Genomic DNA, 17,781 nt, shown 5'->3' with positions numbered 1-17,781 from the left:
CTTCATTACGCTCTGGGGAGATTCTCGTGGGCTTCCACGAGTCCAGTGGAGCTCCTGAAGGCACCATGACGGCCAAGGAGTATCTTTCGCTGGTTGCAGACCACGTACACCCCTTCATGACGACCATTTTCCCGATGGCAGTGGCTACTTTCAACACGAGCATGCGCATGTCACAAGCCCCTCGCCGCAATTTACGGAAATTAGGTGACTTGTGTGTGCAGCGACCTACCAAAGCATCACTGCAATTCGTTCCAAAGATGGACGTAGTGGCTGTTAAGTAGGTGGTCATAATGTTCTGCCTGAACAGTGTACCGAATGAGTCAGGAGGAAAGGTACAGGCTTTTAGGGAGTGATAGTAATTCTGAACAAATAGCATCATACGGACATATGCCCTATTTCGATGATTTCCGCGACAGAACACATTTCATGTACATTGTCATTTATTTCCTGTACGATTCAAACATTTTCAATGTTTACAACGCACACAGTAATGCAGAGGAATTGGAAACGAGCAATTTGATACAGGACACTTTTAGTCTATGAAGTTGCTAAACTACCTCAAATTGGCCTACAAAAACAACCCAATTCACAGCGCACGCGCATCGAGCGAGATTTTCAATGTTCTCGCGTTATATTCGCGCAAACTATTAGTCCTAGAGAAAAAATGAATAGGACCTTTTTTGTAGGAAATTTAATGTTTGATTTTGTACTGTGATACGTTTACGATGGAGGGTGCGGTTTTATGAGGTTTTCACGAAAAACGTACGAACAATATATTAAATTTTTTCTATGTCGGAAACCATTCAGAATAGGGCATACGTCCATATGACATACTCTGTTTTCACTAGTCGACAATGTTTAACTGTATGAAGTACCTTGCCGCGCGGGATTAGCCGAGCGGTCAGGGGCGCTGCAGTCATGGACTGTGCGGCTCGTCCCGGTGGAGGTTCGAGTCCTCCCTCGGGCATGGGTGTGTGTGTTTGTCCTTAGGATAATTTAGGTTAAGTAGTGTGTAAGCTTAGGGACTGATGACCTTAGCAGTTAAGTCCCATAAGATTTCACACACATTTGAACATTTTTTATGAAGTACCTACCAGGAGTCAACTATCTCTATAGTGCATCATGTCTTAAGGACAGACTCTAAGGGTTCGATTCTTCATAAATGGGGTTGGGTGGACACCCCATACTGTGACTGCGCTGACGTTCCACAAACAGTGAAGCATATAGCAGTGGACTGCCCCCTCCGTGCCTTCCCTGGAAATCTGGTAGATTCGAACCTGGTTACATCCTAAGTGGTGGACTGGATCAATGGCTTAGATATAAAGATCTAAACTGTATTTTAATGTGTGTGGTACTGTATTTTATGTGTTATTGTGATTGTTATGTATCATTCGCTAAATAAATAAAATAAAGGGTAGGTATTTTCGAAATTGTTTCGCTTCGTTATTTCACCACTAAAAAGGGAACCTCCCCATCACACCCCCCTCAGAATTAGTTATAAGTTGGCACAGTGGATAGGCCTTGAAAAACTGAACACAGATCAATCGAGAAAACAGGAAGAAGTTGTGTGGAACTACGAAAAAAATAAGCAAAATATACAAACTGAGTACTCCATGCGCAAGATAGGCAACATCAAGGACAGTGTGAACTCAGGAGCACCGTGGTCCCTAGTTTGGCGTGAGCGGCTGCGGAACGAGAGGTCCGTGGTTCAAGTCTTCCTTCGAGTGTAAACTTCAATTTTTTATTTTCAGAAAATTACCAAAGTTCAGGCACTCACACATAATCAACTTCCCTCTCCAAAATTCCAGGACATGTTCAGATTTGCTTGGACATATGCAGGATATGACGGTCTACACACGGAAAAATTTGAAAACGTTAAAAACATATGTTTTGACAGAGCACAGGGAAAACTGTGCGACTGTGAAACTGTTGCATTCATTTGTTGCAGTTTATGTGACAAACTCTTATGTTTTCATCACTTTTTTGGGATTGATTATCACATCCACAAGAAAACCTAAATCGGGCAAGGCAGAAGAATCTTTTTACCCACTCGCCAAGTATACAAGTTAGGTGGGTCGACAACATATTCCTGTCATGTGACGCACATGCCGTCACCAGTGTCGTATAGAACATATCAGACGTGTTTTCCTGTGGAGGAATCGGTTGACGTATGACCTTGCGATCAAATGTTTTTGGTTCTCATTGGAGAGGCACGTCCTTTCGTCTGCTAATCGCACGGTTTTGCGGTGTGGTCGCAAAACACAAGACACTAAACTTATTATAGTGAACAGAGACGTCAACGAACGATCGGACAGATCATAACTTTGCGAAAATAAACTCTTCACTCGGGGGTAGACTTGAACCTAGGACCTCTCGTTCCGCAGCTGCTCACGCTAACCACGGGACCACGGCGCTCCTTAGAACACATTATCCTTAATGTTGCCTATCTTGCGCATGAACTGCTCAGTTTGTATATTTTGCTTGTTTTTTTCATAGTTCCACACAACTTCTTCCTGTTTTCTTGATTGATCTGTGTTCAATTTTTCAAGGCCTATCCACTGCGCCAACTTATAACTAAATCTGAGGGGGGGGGGGGGTGCGATGGGGAGGTTCCCTTGTAAGAAAGCTGTAATGACTATTGTGGGATTAGTTTGTTCTAAGAAACGATTCCTCAGCGGAACCACGGGAGGACAAAGGTAGTGCCTGTGAACAAAGACAGGCACTCGACATTCTAGCATCTACTACAGGCAGGCTGTTGCAGTGTAGTCAGCAGTTAACGTGTGGAAGGAACCGTGGGCGTCCCTCCGCGCGTCGGCGATAGCCAGAAACGAACGACAACGATGAGGAGCGGCGCGGAGGAAAGCGAGGGAGCGAACGAACTGCAGCGCGCCGCGCCGTGCCGTGCGGTGCCGCGCTGTGACGTGACCTTATTTTGAGCGGCAGTAGGCGGGGGCGGAGGGCGCAGCGCGAGCGCTCTGGCGCAGCGAACAGCGGGAGCAAGGCGGACGGCGATAAACGGAGCGAAAGGGGGCGGCGGAGAGCGGCTCTAGCCCCGCTGCCCGGCGCACGCACGGCGCGGGGGCGGCTCCTGTTTTAGCTTAGCGGGGTGGCGGCGTGGGCGGCGGCGGCGGCAGCAGCGGCGGTCGTTTAATAAAGGCGCCGCGACGCCGGTGACGACCGGCGTCTCTGGTCCGGTCCGGCCGCCCGCGTTACGCTGCGCGGAGCGACGGGACACGGATCCACACGCAAGGTCGCAGCATCCAACTGGAAGCTGCCGCCGGCATACACGTATGTAGCACGTACAGCTACGACCTGGTACATAAGGCACAGGAACGAACAGAACACGAAACATATACTGCCTGAACAGTACACCGATGTCAATCATACCAAATATTACACCCCCTCACGATACTAGACAAACAGGATGGGTACAGGTGGGTGTTAAGTCATTCTGAACACTCGGTTCCATTAGTTATATTTTATTGCAGTCAACTTCCACTGTAATATTATCTACATCCTATCTGCTTATCGCGTGGCTTTTTTGTTTCTGATACTTTGTAGCTGATGTTCTAGTCGACCTCTGCTAAAGTCTCTTCACTGTGGCGCTTAATGATGGTTACGAGTATGCGCCGGAATCGCAGAGAGGCCATGCAAATTTATGTTGTAAGTGATTTTCCTAAACCGCTTGACGCAAATGGTGGGAAGGTCCTTTTGAGAAATACAGGGCCGAATTCAGTCCCCATCCTTCCTCAATCCGAACAGGCGTCCCGTCTGTAATAACCTCCTTCTCGTCAAATCTTCTTTTCCTCCTTCCTTCTTTCCTCCCATCCTTTTTACAAAAGGCTTATCCCTCCTATCCCCACATTCCTTAAGGCAGTTTGGATCTTAGCAACCCCAAACTTTACCATTCCTTACTAGTCCTACAACGATATGCAATCCTCCTACAATGTCTACCAGTTGATTGTACTTCTCCCTCACAACAAATTTCTCTAACACGTCCGCAAATCGTATGCATCCAGTAAACTTGAAAAACAGATCTCTGTTGTCCCTACAACCCTCTTCATGCCTGGTCTGCCGCCCCGCTGATATCTACATGTACTACCCCTTTTTCTCCTCCCTCCCTCCCACCACTAGTCATACCTATCTCCAAGGAAACTTCAGCAGGCTCCCTCTTTGCTAACACAGAACTTTGCGCCAAATTTACTCATCCTACCACTTATAGCCCTAGTCTCATATCTTCTTAGATTCCTGACTACTATAACCTACCTTCGCTCTTCACTTACCACGTCAATAGCTCTTAGACAAAGTGATCCATCCGTATTTAGCACCACACACACCATTATCATCTGTGCGTTTGTAATAATACGATCAAGATCAATAGCAGCTTATGATACTTTACCAACTGAGGCATAGTCGCGAATACAAACAATGATCCAGGTACTGTCATTTTTTTTTTTTTTAATTCCAGTCTTTGATCACAATATAAAGTCCTTCGACGATAATCGGTTTCAGTCAGTAATGACCATCTTCAAATCTGTTCTACACCATTACGGTTTTATTACATTAGGACATGGTGTAGAACAAATCTGAAGATGGTCATTACTGACTGAAACTGGTAATCGTCGAAGGACTTTATATTGTGGTCAAAGACTGGAATAAAAAAAATTATGGTACTTTAATACTATCGTTTTACCTATTTTTATTGTACAAAATTGCGCACCTATTTTCGTAAGGATCATTTAGACGACGACCAATAATATCGCTGCACATGAAATATGTGCCTGGATCCTACATCGACATCAACATCAATATCAATATGAACAGGCACTTCCGCATGGTACTATTCTGTATAAAACATGGCAATATATTCAGTACTGATGATTACTTTCTTCTTGAAACTGATGATGGCAGTCTGCGAATCGCGAATTGGAAAAAAAAGTCCTACCTAGACAAGTGGTTCTCATCCTAGGGTAATTAACCCCTGGGGGGTAAAACATAATTTTCTGAGAGATAACAATAAGACGATTCAATTGTGTCTCGATCACGAGACTAAATTTTTAAAAGATTGATACTATTATCACTATTTTGTAAGACAAATTGATTGCATAAGTCACCAATAATTACATTTTTTTTCGACGCGTTGTGTTCGAAGTTACTGCGCATGTAACATATGTGCGAACAGCTTCCGCAAATAGTACGCCCACTTTACACAGTGCACCACATCCATCTATAGCAGTTCAAAAATGGCTCTGAGCACTATGGGACTCAACTGCTGAGGTCATTAGTCCCCTAGAACTTAGAACTAGTTAAACCTAACTAACCTAAGGACATGACAAACATCCATGCCCGAGGCAGGATTCGAACCTGCGACCGTAGCGGTCTTGCGGTTCCAGACTGCAGCGCCTTTAACCGCACGGCCACTTCGGCCGGCCATCTATAGCAGTGGAAGATGAGACGTACACATCTCATATGCTTAAACATCTCATTAAAATGCTTTCTTCGAGCTGTAGGTAGTTTCCACAATACAGTAAAAATTGCTTCAGTATTCACTTTGCAACACTAAACGAAATAATTAAGAGCAGAATACAAAAGTAACGATGTGTTTGTTACTTTAGGGCCTACACAATACTACTATTATTATTATTATTATTGGTAGTGGTCATTTATTTCAGTTTAGAAGTAAGGAGTCCAACGGTAATGTGATTTTACACGTAGCAGGCCGCTAGGGAGATGAGTCTTGCAGAAAAACCATGTTTTGTAGCAAGTGTCTTTTAGCCTTCTTTTCTGAGAAGGAGTTGTAGGCAGCACTCGCGATGCACTGAAAATTGCTTCAACTTCCTATAAACAAACAAAAATTTAGAACCAAGGACTACCACTTATCTCATTAACTCATTATGTCGTGGTTTAATAAAACACCTGGTGACTCCTCATATCACTGAAAGGCGAAGGCCAGGTTAAAACGCAGACTGAAAAATACACGGTCCGACTGGGTTACGATCCCGCGATCTCGAGGTTTCGAGTCACGCACTTTACTGCTAGACCACCAGGCCCGACTAGTTATTCCAGAAATGACACTCTTCGAAGAAAATTATTTTTCATTCTAAAGCTCAGTTTGGCGATAACACTGATGGTAGTGGGAGAGGATGGGGTGATATCTAATATCTGACTCTACTCAAGGGGCTTATGGTTCCAGAATGGTCAGGAATCACTGATCACGACCAGCGGGTTCCCAAACTTTACCTCTGACAGGACACTTCGAGAATCCTTATGCTCTGATGGAAAACCTTTTTCTTTATTTTGAAAGTTAGTAAAATTTCAAAATATGAAAACATTTCAGTTTAATTAAAAAGTAATTAGTATATCCAGAATACCTAAAAAAAAGTCGGCATGTTATTAATAGTTTATTCACACCAGTGCTCCGCGAGACAGTTTGGGAAAGTGTGATCTAGACAGATCACTGATCTTTTTTTCTAGACTTTCTACCTTACGTAATCATATAGAGTGTACTTAGACCTTAGTGAAAGGACGCGAGTAGCGGGTTCTCGGTGGCTGGCAGCCACGGAGGAGAGAGCGATCGATGTGGTCGCTGGCGACCGCCCAGTGGAGAACACGTGCGCCGAAACCTCGTGCGCTAGCCACGTGCCCGTCTGCCTATCCGGGGTTTCCCGTGTAGCTCACAGTCGCTTCAATAGCTGTGCGCTCCGCTCAGAGAACTGGTGTGCCTAAATGAGAAGTCGTGACAAAATGAGTAGTTACGCAATATACGACGAGTTACGCCCTTTTTGGCGAAACAAAACATGGTACATCGAGCTCAAAGAGATGGCGACGTCAGATGCGAAATTAGCATTTTCATATCTACACTTGCGTTCCGCAAATCACAATCATTTCCCATCGCCCTTTTTCAGTCAGTCAGCGGGGTTCGTGGAAAAGTAGACTCTCGATACCACATGTATGACACCGAATTTCTCATTTTGATGTTACAATCGTCAAGTGAGATACAGCTAGAACGAGACAGTGTTGTTCTTTACTCATTTTGGTACGTCGGCTTTCGAAAAGTTGTGACATATATGCAAATACTTTGACACCTCCGACTCCAGTTCGTTGTACATCTCTGCGACACCCCACATTGATTCAACGAAATATTGTCAAATCATGCAGCTCTTGTGAAAATTAAAATTTTACCGGCGAATTAAACGTTCGAAGAGATTTCGGGATTGCAGCCTGTCGTCGTAAACTTCACTCCAAGTTATTTGGACTGGACATCTGCCAGTCATCTTCAGGTGAGCCATCGAAGACTGACGGAGACGTTCTCCGCTCCGCCTTATAAAGCACTTTGAGAGTATTGCCGCGCGTGCGTCAGAGTTATCGCCCGGCGGCAGCGCTCTCGCTGGTGGAACTGCAGAGATCCGCTGTCTTCGGTGTTGCCGCTCTCCGAAGTCATCGGAGGACTCTGACGTCTTCGTCTGGGGCAAATCTCGGAGATGATGGGTTCCCACGCATTATCCAGTTGGTCACGTTCCATTAGATTTTCCGCGATGCGTTTTTCAACGGATTCTTTTATAATGGAGTCCCAAAACGATGTTTTTGTGGCCGAAATTAGTGTTTTGTCATACTCCATGGAAAGTTCGTTGGAGATACGATGTTCCGTAATTCCAGACTTGCTGGGTTGTAGAAGGCGACTGCAACGTTAATGTTCCGTGCAATGTTCTTCCACTGTGGGTGTTGTTTGTCCTGTATAGGTCATATCACACTGGCATGGTATTTTGTTAATTCCCGCCTTCCTCAATAGCAAATTATTTTTCACCTATCCTGGAAAGTCCAAATCTTAGATGGTGGGGGGAAAATTATAAGAATTCTCGCTATTTTGAACGAAATATTTCCAATAAAGTGAACAAAAGCTAGGGACTTTCCTGGCACGTTCTCCTCTTTATCCACTTCCCGGTTCTTGGTCTTAGCTGAGAATGCCCTGTTTTTCAGGTGAATGTGATTCCCTGTTTGACCTCTCCCTCAAATTAACCAACCAACCACCTAACTTAAGAAATACAAGGCTTCCAGTCTAGTTTTTTGTAGCACTCAGGTTCCTTTCAGAGTATGCTGATACAATAGCTCCATACTTAATATACAACGGCTCGCTCGTGGGAAAATCCGTAACCAAAGACTGGAAAGTTGCACAAGTCACGGCAATACGCAGGAAAGGAAATAGAAGTAACCCACTTAATTACACATCCATATCACTAACTTCGACTTGCAATAGGATTTTGGAACATACACTGTGCTCGAACGTAATGAATCACCTCGAAGAAAACAATTTATTGACAAATACCAACACGGCTACAGAAAACATCGTTCTCGTGAAACACAACTAGCTCTTCATTCTCACGAAGTAATGAGTGCTATGGACAGGGTCGTGAAACTGGTTTTTAGATTTCGAGAAGGCTTTTGATAACGTTTTTCACAAGCGACTTTTAATTAAATTGCGTGCCTATGGAGTATCGTCTCAGATGTGTGACTGGATTCGTGATTGTTGTCAGACAAGTCTCAGCAGAGACTGAGAACCATTTACTATGATAAAGAGGAGCATTCGAGACGGTGCACAATAATTCTTACTGCTTCTACTCATATGAATTTATGAGAATCACAACCCGATGCCCAAACCATCACACGGAAGCATTATCGAATGACTAGGTTGAATGATACTCGTATATACATGTGTGTGTGTTTACTTGAGAAAGATCTAAGGATATGAGCGTTGTCTGTCTCTCTGATTCACTGTGTAAGTTAGTAATGATCGACTTTTTTACATGACACTGTTGATGTATACTTCTGCGATTTCTGCACTGTTTTTGCTTTTATTTTGTATTCGTGTGTGATATCTAATGATATCAAACGTATATATACAACAACTTGCAATGTGCTTTTTGCTGAAACACCTTGCAGTTTTAACGTGTCTTTTACAACAGAAAGACGACGCATTTAGGACATAACGCGTAAAACGAAAAATGCCGATTCACAGCCGATCACTGAATGCAAAACTGAAGACACAAAAGGAACTGGAAGAAATACGACGTATTTGCTACTAAACATTTTGCAATGGACGGGACTATAATATACTGATACATGGCATAAGAAACAACGAAGCAAACATCGATTTGTGAATAAGCAATAGATAAATGTTGAATGTTGTACGGCAGAAGTGCTCGAAACGTGCATGTAGGTCGCCATAGCATAGGTGTGCATTCTTGGGCGAGCTTTAGCGCCCGAAATTGGATTGTCAGCAGAGCTTAAACGCCGCGAAGAGCAGAGTAAGTAGCGAGACGAGGATGTAACAGGTGCGGCAATAACCACTCTGCGGCGGCGTCCACGCACCGGGATGCTTTGTAATCGCGCCTAATTGACGGGAATAAAGAATTGAAGCCCGCGGGGTTCAATTTCAAATAAACGGCCCGTTTAGGCGGGCACAAAGCGGCGTCGGCCCTCATTGTGACGAGCGCTTAATCACTTCCAACTGCTTCGCTCGCCGCTTCTTTCTCTTTTTTCCGCCGCACGCCTACCTGTTGATCAAAGAACGCAGCTAACACAAACAGAATGCCTGGAAACAGCGCAGCACGCATTCCCGCGGCCCGCGCTAAACGACCGCCTGCGTCCTGGTGTAGTGGCGCCAGTCACTCGCGGAGGCGACCAGGCCGAAAAGACCCATCCGCAGCCACACATCGAAGCGTAACACTTTTCTCAAATTCTGGAACCACTGACTGTGGGCTAACTAAGTCACAACTGGCCCGTACAGAAGGATTCGAAACGAGGCAGTAGTTAAGAAAATAATGTAACGATGTTGTAGCCTATCCCACGGTCGGCCGAAGTGGCCGAGCGGTTCTAGGCGTTACAGTCTGGAACCACGCGACCGCTACGGTCGCAGGTTCGAATCTTGCCTCGGGCATGGGTGTATGTGATGTGCTTAGGTAAGTGAGGTTTAAGTAGTTCTAAGTCCAGGGGACTGATGACCTCAGAAGTTAAGTCCCATAGTGCTCAGAGCCATTTGAACCTATCCCACGCGTTATTCAACCCGTACACTGAACAAGCAGTAAAGGAAACTAAGGGGAATGTTCGAAAGTGAATTAAATTTCAGAGAGAATAAGTAAAAAATTGGTGGATTACCGATGTCATCATAATTCTATCGGTTATTTCAAAGATCTTGGACGATCAGTTGAACGGAACGGACTGTGTATTGGAAAAAAGTTGTAACATCAGTAAAGATAAAACATGTTATGACGAAGGGATTAAATTAGGAAATGAGACGGTGATAGTAGCTGACAACTTTTGCCATTTTCACAGAAAAATAAGCGACGATGGCAGAAGTAAGAGGAATGTTAGATGTAGACTGGCAATAGAAAAAAGAAGCTTTCGTGGAAAAGAGAATCACGGAAGTCTTCTGTGAAAGTATGTGAATGGAGTGTAGCCTTATATGGACGTGAAACGCGTACGATAAGCAGTACAGACAAGAGCGAAACATGCTTTTTAAATGCGACGTGTGTGTGTGTGTGTGTGTGTGTGTGTGTGTGTGTGTGTGTGTGTGTGTTTTTGGAACTTATGGGCGGTCAACGGCGAGCTCGTCAGCGCCCTTACACTCACAAAGACAAACGAAATAAATGTTACATGAAAAAGTACACGTAGAGATCGTATAACTAATAAACAGGATCGTCTTCAGTGAGGGTACCGCAGCCATACACTTACCTGAATGAATGCGACACTTTTATACACTCAGGTTGTTAATATAATTATACTTTTCTTTCGTTTCCCCACTAGTTTCGGCTTTTCAAGTCACTGTCTAGTGATTAACCTAGAAAAGCTGCCAAATGTATGGCAGCATCTTTACATTTTGTGTTTCCATTCGTTTTGGTTTACAAGAATGTAACAGCAGATTGCCAACAAAACATATGTACGGCCTGTATTGCAATACTAACGAACGAAGTGGCGTGGTGGCTACCACAATGGACTCGAATTACGGAGGACAGCAATTCAAGTCCCTGTCCAGGAATCACTAATTACGTTTTCCTCGCTTTTCCTAAATCACTTGAGCCGAATGTCTGGATGCTTCCTTTGAAAAGGGCACGGCCAATATGTTAATCCTAACATGTCCTCTGTCTCTAATGAGAACGTTAAACCCTAATCTTCCTTCCGCTATCTTGTATAATGGATTACTGCTGAGGTGTACATTGATCAGCCAGAACATTCTGACCACGGACCTACTATCAATACAAACCCGTCCTGGCGACAGCAGCGTCCCATGGCGAGGATGACCGCTAGTCATACTCACGGTGAATGTAGTATCAGAGAGCGTGCTGCCCGTGTGTAGAACGGGAAAGGAACGCGATCTGATCGAGGGCAGATTGTGCTGGTCCGGAGGCTCGGCACGAGCATTTAGGAAACTGCAAGACTTGTCGAGTGTCAACAGGAGCTGTGGTGAGTGTCTTCATCGCGTGGCGAAACCAAGGTGAAACCACGTCACACGTCGTGGGACTGGACAGCCCCCCTCATTACAGATGTCGGACGTTATAGGCTGAGCAGACTGGGAAAACAGGACAGGCGGCGAACTGTTGCGGAACTAACATCAAAAATTTATGCTGGGCACAACACAGGTGTGTCTGAACACGCAGTGCACACAACGCTCGTAACGATGGGCTTCCGCAGACGACGACACACGCATATACCAATGTTAACACCACGACATCGGCAACTACAACTTAAATTGGCACGTGACCATCGACACTGGATGCTGGCGCAGCGTCTGAGCGTTGCACGGTTTGGTGACTCCCGATACTTTCTGGAAGGGTGCGAATCTGTAGCCTTCCAGGAGAACAGCACCTTGACACGTGTACTGCGGGACGGAGACAAGGTGGCGGCTGCTCCATTATGCTCTGGGGAACATTTACGTGGGCATCGATTGGTCCAGTGGAGGTAGTGCAAGGCACCATGACGGCCAACGAGTATCGTACAGCGGTTGTAGACCACGTGCACCCCTTCCTGACTCTCATGTTTCCCGACAGCAGTGCCATTTTTCAGCAGGAACATCCGCCATGTCACAAGGCCAGGGGTGCGATGGAGTGGTTTGAGGAACACAGTGGAGGGTTCCAATTGATGTGCTGGCCCCCCAACTCGACAGATCTGAACCCGATCGAACACATCTGGCGTGTGAGTGAACGTGGCGTCTCCTCCGCGGAATTCACGGGAATTAGGTGACTCGTGCGCGTGCAGATGTGGTGCCAATTTTCTCCAGCGACCTACCACTGCTACCATACCACGACCAAGGCCTCATTGCTTACATGCCACGACGCGTCACCGCTGTTATCCGTGACGAAGGTGAACATACCGACTGTTAGGTAGGTGGTCATAACGTTGTGGCTGATCAGTGTATGAGACGGACAACAGATCTGAGTAGCAAAGGCGAGCATACGCAGTGGGGGGCGGTGAGATGCCCGCAGGTAGTTCCTTTTCAGCGAGAGTATCACAAAGATAACGTAAATTTCGGATGGCAAACACTTGACGAAAGACACCTAATATTCAGTGGGACCTATTTACATAATGCCCCTCACCGCTTTCCGCGAGAGAACCTGCGTATATTTTGTCCCCTAAATATCTTTCCCCAGGAGCAGTATTTTCTCGTCTTGCTTTCTCCATCGGTAGGCGTGTTTCTAGTCCCACCAACAAAGAACTGCAAGCAAAGATCCCTCTCGTTCCTTCTTATATGGTGTTACTTCTATGGCGTTGGCCTCACAGTGAAAAATGTTTGCCGGAATATGGGTACAAAAGATTATTGAAGATCATTCAGTGCGAAATCCCTGGCATAATAATACTTAACATTCCAACTTCTAACAAGTGTGCTCATGTACACTGGTCAACATCAGCAACGTAGAGGACAAAACAAATCAGCATTCTGTTGTGAAATGATAAACAAGGTACGAAAAACAACTATTTCTGTCTGTGAAACTCTAACATTTCCTCTTCCGAGTTTTGGGACGAATTTCATTGTGTAAGAGAATTCCGCTAACACACAACTGCTGTTACCGTGGTTTTCTGTGACACTGGCAGTTCTCTAGAGCTCCTTTAGATAATACCGATGATTTCCGCCATACTCTCCGGCGACACCGGGCACGGATAAACAGCGCCTGCACTCCTCAGCGAGATGCTCCGTTTGTAGAGTAGAGCTGCTGCTTTATCTCTAAAATTCCGCATCAAAATTTTATTTCATTCAATTATTCAGCTTATGAAGGTATACAAACTTCAGTTTGTTTAACAAACCAAACACAAAACAACGTCTGAGGTGTCAAATTCAATGCAATCATAACTGGCCGTACCTTATGTCGCTGTTTTCTCATTAAACGGTCATCGTGATTTTCTCTGAATTACTAAGCGAGCAGTTACAAAGCAGAACGTCAGCTAAATACAATTGTAGTCATTTTCATCATCATCATATTTATCACTATCAGCCAATTGACATCGACTGTTAGATAAGTATATCCTTCGCATTACAGTCTCCAGTTACAGGCATGTATTTCGACGAACACTGTTATGCGTCGGGCTTCATGCAAGGACAGAAGCGTTTTCTGCACCTGCCTCCGCACCTGATAATGCTAACTTGCCCGCCCGGTTGGCCGTGCGGTCTAACGCATGGCTTTCACTGCGGGAAGGAGCGCCTGGTCCCCGGCACGAATCCTCCCGGCGGATTAGTGTCGAGGTCCGGTGAACCGGCCAGTCTGTGGATGGTTTTTAGGCGGTTTCCCATCTGCCTCGGCAAATGCGGGCTGGTTCCCCTTATTCTGTCTCAGCTACACTATGTCGGCGATTGCTGCGCAAACAAGTTCTCCACGTACGCGTACACCACCATTACTCTACCACGCAAACATATGGGTTACACTTGTCTGGTGTGAGACGTTCCCGGGGGACACAACGGGGGCCGAACCGCACAATAACCCTGGGTTCGGTGTGGGGCGGCGGAGGGGTGAAGTGGCCTGCGGTAGTCGTCGTGGGGTTGCGGACCATTGCGGCTGCGCCGGGGACGGAGCCCCTCCGTCGTTTCTAGATCCCCGGTTAACATACAATACAATACTAACTTGCGCTTGTAAGATGACATCTGACGGGGGGGGGGGGGGGGGGACAATCAGTTCCACTCCTGGCTGTGAAAACGCTACCATCCCCAGATCCCCAGCAGTTCGCCGGCAAGAGGAAGTGAGGTAGCAGTGTGCAGTTCGTTACCAATAGACTCTGTGCCAACGTCCTGGATATACAGTAACTGCAAGCGATCCTACCGTATTTCACGGACATTGTTATGTGGCCCGCGCCTCACACGCACGCGGTGCTACTACTACTACTACTTGAAAAGAAAAATGACGCGTTCTGGTTTTTCCATATACAGCCATAGGCCCATGATTTGAGTTACACGAATGGCACCATAGAAACAACAGAAAGGGTAGAGAGAGAGAGAGAGAGAGAGAGAGAGAGAGAGAGAGAGAGAGAGGGGGCGGAGGGAGGGAGGGGGAAGGAGGAAGAGAGAGGGGGGAAGGAGAGAGAGAGAGGGGGGAGAGAGAGAGAGAGAGAGAGAGAGAGAGAGAGAGAGAGAGAGAGAGAGAGGGGAGAGAGAGAGAGAGAGAGAGAGAGATGAGCTACGAGCTGACGCTTGGCACAGACGCGCTGGAACTTCCTAAGGCTGGCAGGTTCGGCCAGGCAACTTCCCGTTGGCGGCGTCCACAGCTCGGCTGCCGCCAAGTAGGCCGCGCCGCACATGCCGACGCCCGTGGCATTGCCCTCTGGCGTAGCCACATCTCCCATTTTACTTTGAATAGGAAAAGATTCAGTAATAGCTACGCATAGCGATGGATCTGGTTCCCACGTTACGACATACCTCCCTGGTGGGTACGGAAGTTGCTGTGTTACTTCAAGCCTTTTCTAACGTCATAAGGAGGTTTTCGTATTTGAAAAAGTGCTGTTAATACCGCACACAATTAATCTGGTGGATAACACCTGCGCCGGCCGGAGTCGCCGTGCGGTTATAGGCGCTACAGTCTGGAACCGCGAGACCGCTACGGTCGCAGGTTCGAACCCTGCCTCTGGCATGGATGTGTGTGATGTCCTTAGGTTAGTTACGTTTAAGTAGTTCTACGTTCTAGGGGACTGATGACCTCAGAAGTTGAGTCCCATAGTGCTCAGAACCATTTGATAACACCTGCAGCCCTATGAGGCTGTTCGTAGACGATGCAGTTATGAAGTGACGTCGTTAGAATCCTAAGAGAGACTTGTAGACGACTTTCCATCAAGATAAATAATCCCCGTAAACAGACGAAAGTGTCCAACTTCGTTTGACTACGCAATCGGCGATCAGTCACAGAGATCAGTCACAATCTTCTAGTTTCCGTTCGATGATATTTAAGGTGAACGGTCACATAAATGCCGTCGAGAAGACAGACGCAAGACTCAGATTTATTGGAAAAATCCTACGCAAATGGAATTCACGCGCAATAATTCTTCTTCGACCAGTTTGTTCCTCGGTCTCCGACTCTTGCTACGTTGAATTAAAAGAAACAGATGCAAAAGATTCAAAGACAGCCTTGTCAGCTAACAATCACAGCGGAACAAAAGTCGTGTACCACAGAGAGCCTTGCTCACAAAATCCAGAGCGGCTGCGTCCCAAACGACTCAGGAAAGGTGCTACTTTACGCGCAGTTTCAACGACTCTTAACGTAGACAGATCGGTCCGTACCAAGAGGCGCCGACTGTTTTTCTTCCTGCGTACCACAGAATGGAATAGAAGAGGAAAAAATTACTACTACCCAAAGCCGCATATCCTTACTTGCGGAGTACAGATGTAGACGCTTTGACAACCGCCGGCCGCGGTGGTCTAGCGGTTCTAAGCGCGCAGTCCGGAACCGCGCGACTGCTACTGTCGCAGGTTCGAATCCTGCCTCTCGCATGGATGTGTGTGATGTCCTTAGGTTAGTTAGGTTTAAGTAGTTCTAAGTTCTAGGGGACTGATGACCACAGATGTTGAGTCCCATAGTGCTCAGAGCCTTTCTTTTTTTTTTTTTTTTTTTTGACAACCACGGATTAACAGATAATTTCCTTTTTGTCGAGTCAGCTGCCTCTCTCCCACACTTCACTCTGGTTCGCAAAGAATAGATGTACATTACACATCTTAACGTTCACCGAGCCCTGTTGGCAACGCTTCAATTACAAAATGTGGAGTATACAAGCGGTTCTGAAGTGAGAATAATTTTTATCAGACATGAGCACCCCCGAGTTGTCTTCCGCGATCATTTCATAACGAGCTGAAACTCTCTGACGCCTTTTATGCGCGAGTTAAACCGCGAATAAGACGAAGGATATCGATGAAAGCAGACTGCGATCCCTTTTGTTGCTACTCAGGCTATAAACATACAGATAAACTTCAGGCCTCTATTACTACAGTAATAACTATCTTAACTTTCATACAACACTTCCGTGCGTTTGAACACGCTGAAAACTACCCCAGTGAATGTTTCACTTTTAGAACTACCGTATGTAAATGCACGCAGCTTGCGACTGAGAAACAACAAATATATATACCTAAATCTAAATCTGTACTAAGCGTGCCTCAGTACGATGCGTCGCGGGAGATGTAATTTTCCCCTTTTCCCCTTCCATTTGCGGATGATATGAGGGAATGTGGGTATCTTTGTGTACCAACCTAGGTTTAAAATCTTTGCATCGAAATCTTTACATGTTGATTAGCGACGGCAAGAGTGAAGCGACACAGCAAGAACCTTACACACGCTTGTGAGACATCTAGAAGCACGCACCGTAAAGTTACAGGAGCTTATTACCAACTCAGTCCGTAATGCAATTATTACGATACTATTGTTTCTTTCGAGCTCCATATTGTTGATTTTACTTATATGTGACTTACTCGGTATGGCCGGCCGCGGTGGTCTAGCGGTTCTGGCGCTGCAGTCCGGAACCGCGGGACTGCTACGGTCGCAGGTTCGAATCCTGCATCGGGCATGGGTGTGTGTGATGTCCTTAGGTTAGTTAGGTTTAAGTAGTTCTAAGTTCTAGGGGACTTATGACCTAAGATGTTGAGTCCCATAGTGCTCAGAGCCATTTGAACCATTTGAACCTTACTCGGTATCAATCAATTTTAATGTACCAAATACAATGGCAAACATTACGAAGTACTGTCGTACCGAACTGTCACAAACAATGTGTAAGACATGGGGCTTCTGTACATATTTTAAGTGCTGATTTGTCACGTAAGATTTTCCAGAGATTACGACTAACAAGACATTCTAGTGGCCACCTGTTGAAGTGCCTCGCGAAAGTAGCCGCAAGACTCAACTCGGTGTGACGTCCCGGCAAGTTACAGCTTCCTGTTTGACGACCACGCTAACAAATAGTTCTAAGCCTGATGCTGCTGAACTATGTACAGATCACACAGCTGCTTGTAATAAGTAAGGCATGTCGCCGGCACCGAGAGCAAATGCCAAACGCAACGCAGTTATGAGTCTATGTAAGATCCACACAGAACCCTCAGAAACTTGTCTCAAAAGTCTGCCTATCAAAAGAGAGCACTTTAGTTCAGTTTGGTGGTGTGCATGTTATTGTTAATGTTAGTAAAAAGACAGAACAGGAGACTCCGAAAGGTAAAGAAATAATTAATGAACAGAAAATGCCTCACACAAAAATATATTAATGGTTCTCCAGTTGGACAGGGAAGGGGTGTGCAACAGACACGTCCTTACCGCAAAAGGAATGAGAAGA

General features: G+C 45.8%; 1 protein-coding gene across 6 annotated transcripts in view; it reads right to left on the bottom strand.

Moving 5' to 3' along the window:
- The window catches only part of LOC124619301 (LIM domain-binding protein 2), an 800,176-nt gene that overhangs the window by 138,081 nt on the left and 644,314 nt on the right, over nt 1–17,781 (bottom strand). The window lies entirely within an intron of this gene.

The sequence above is a fragment of the Schistocerca americana genome, chromosome 6, assembly GCF_021461395.2.
Source record: "Schistocerca americana isolate TAMUIC-IGC-003095 chromosome 6, iqSchAmer2.1, whole genome shotgun sequence".
In the NCBI taxonomy this organism is placed as follows: domain Eukaryota; kingdom Metazoa; phylum Arthropoda; class Insecta; order Orthoptera; family Acrididae; genus Schistocerca; species Schistocerca americana.
Note: the sequence above shows the minus strand (reverse complement) of the source record. Positions and strands in the feature narration are given on the sequence as shown.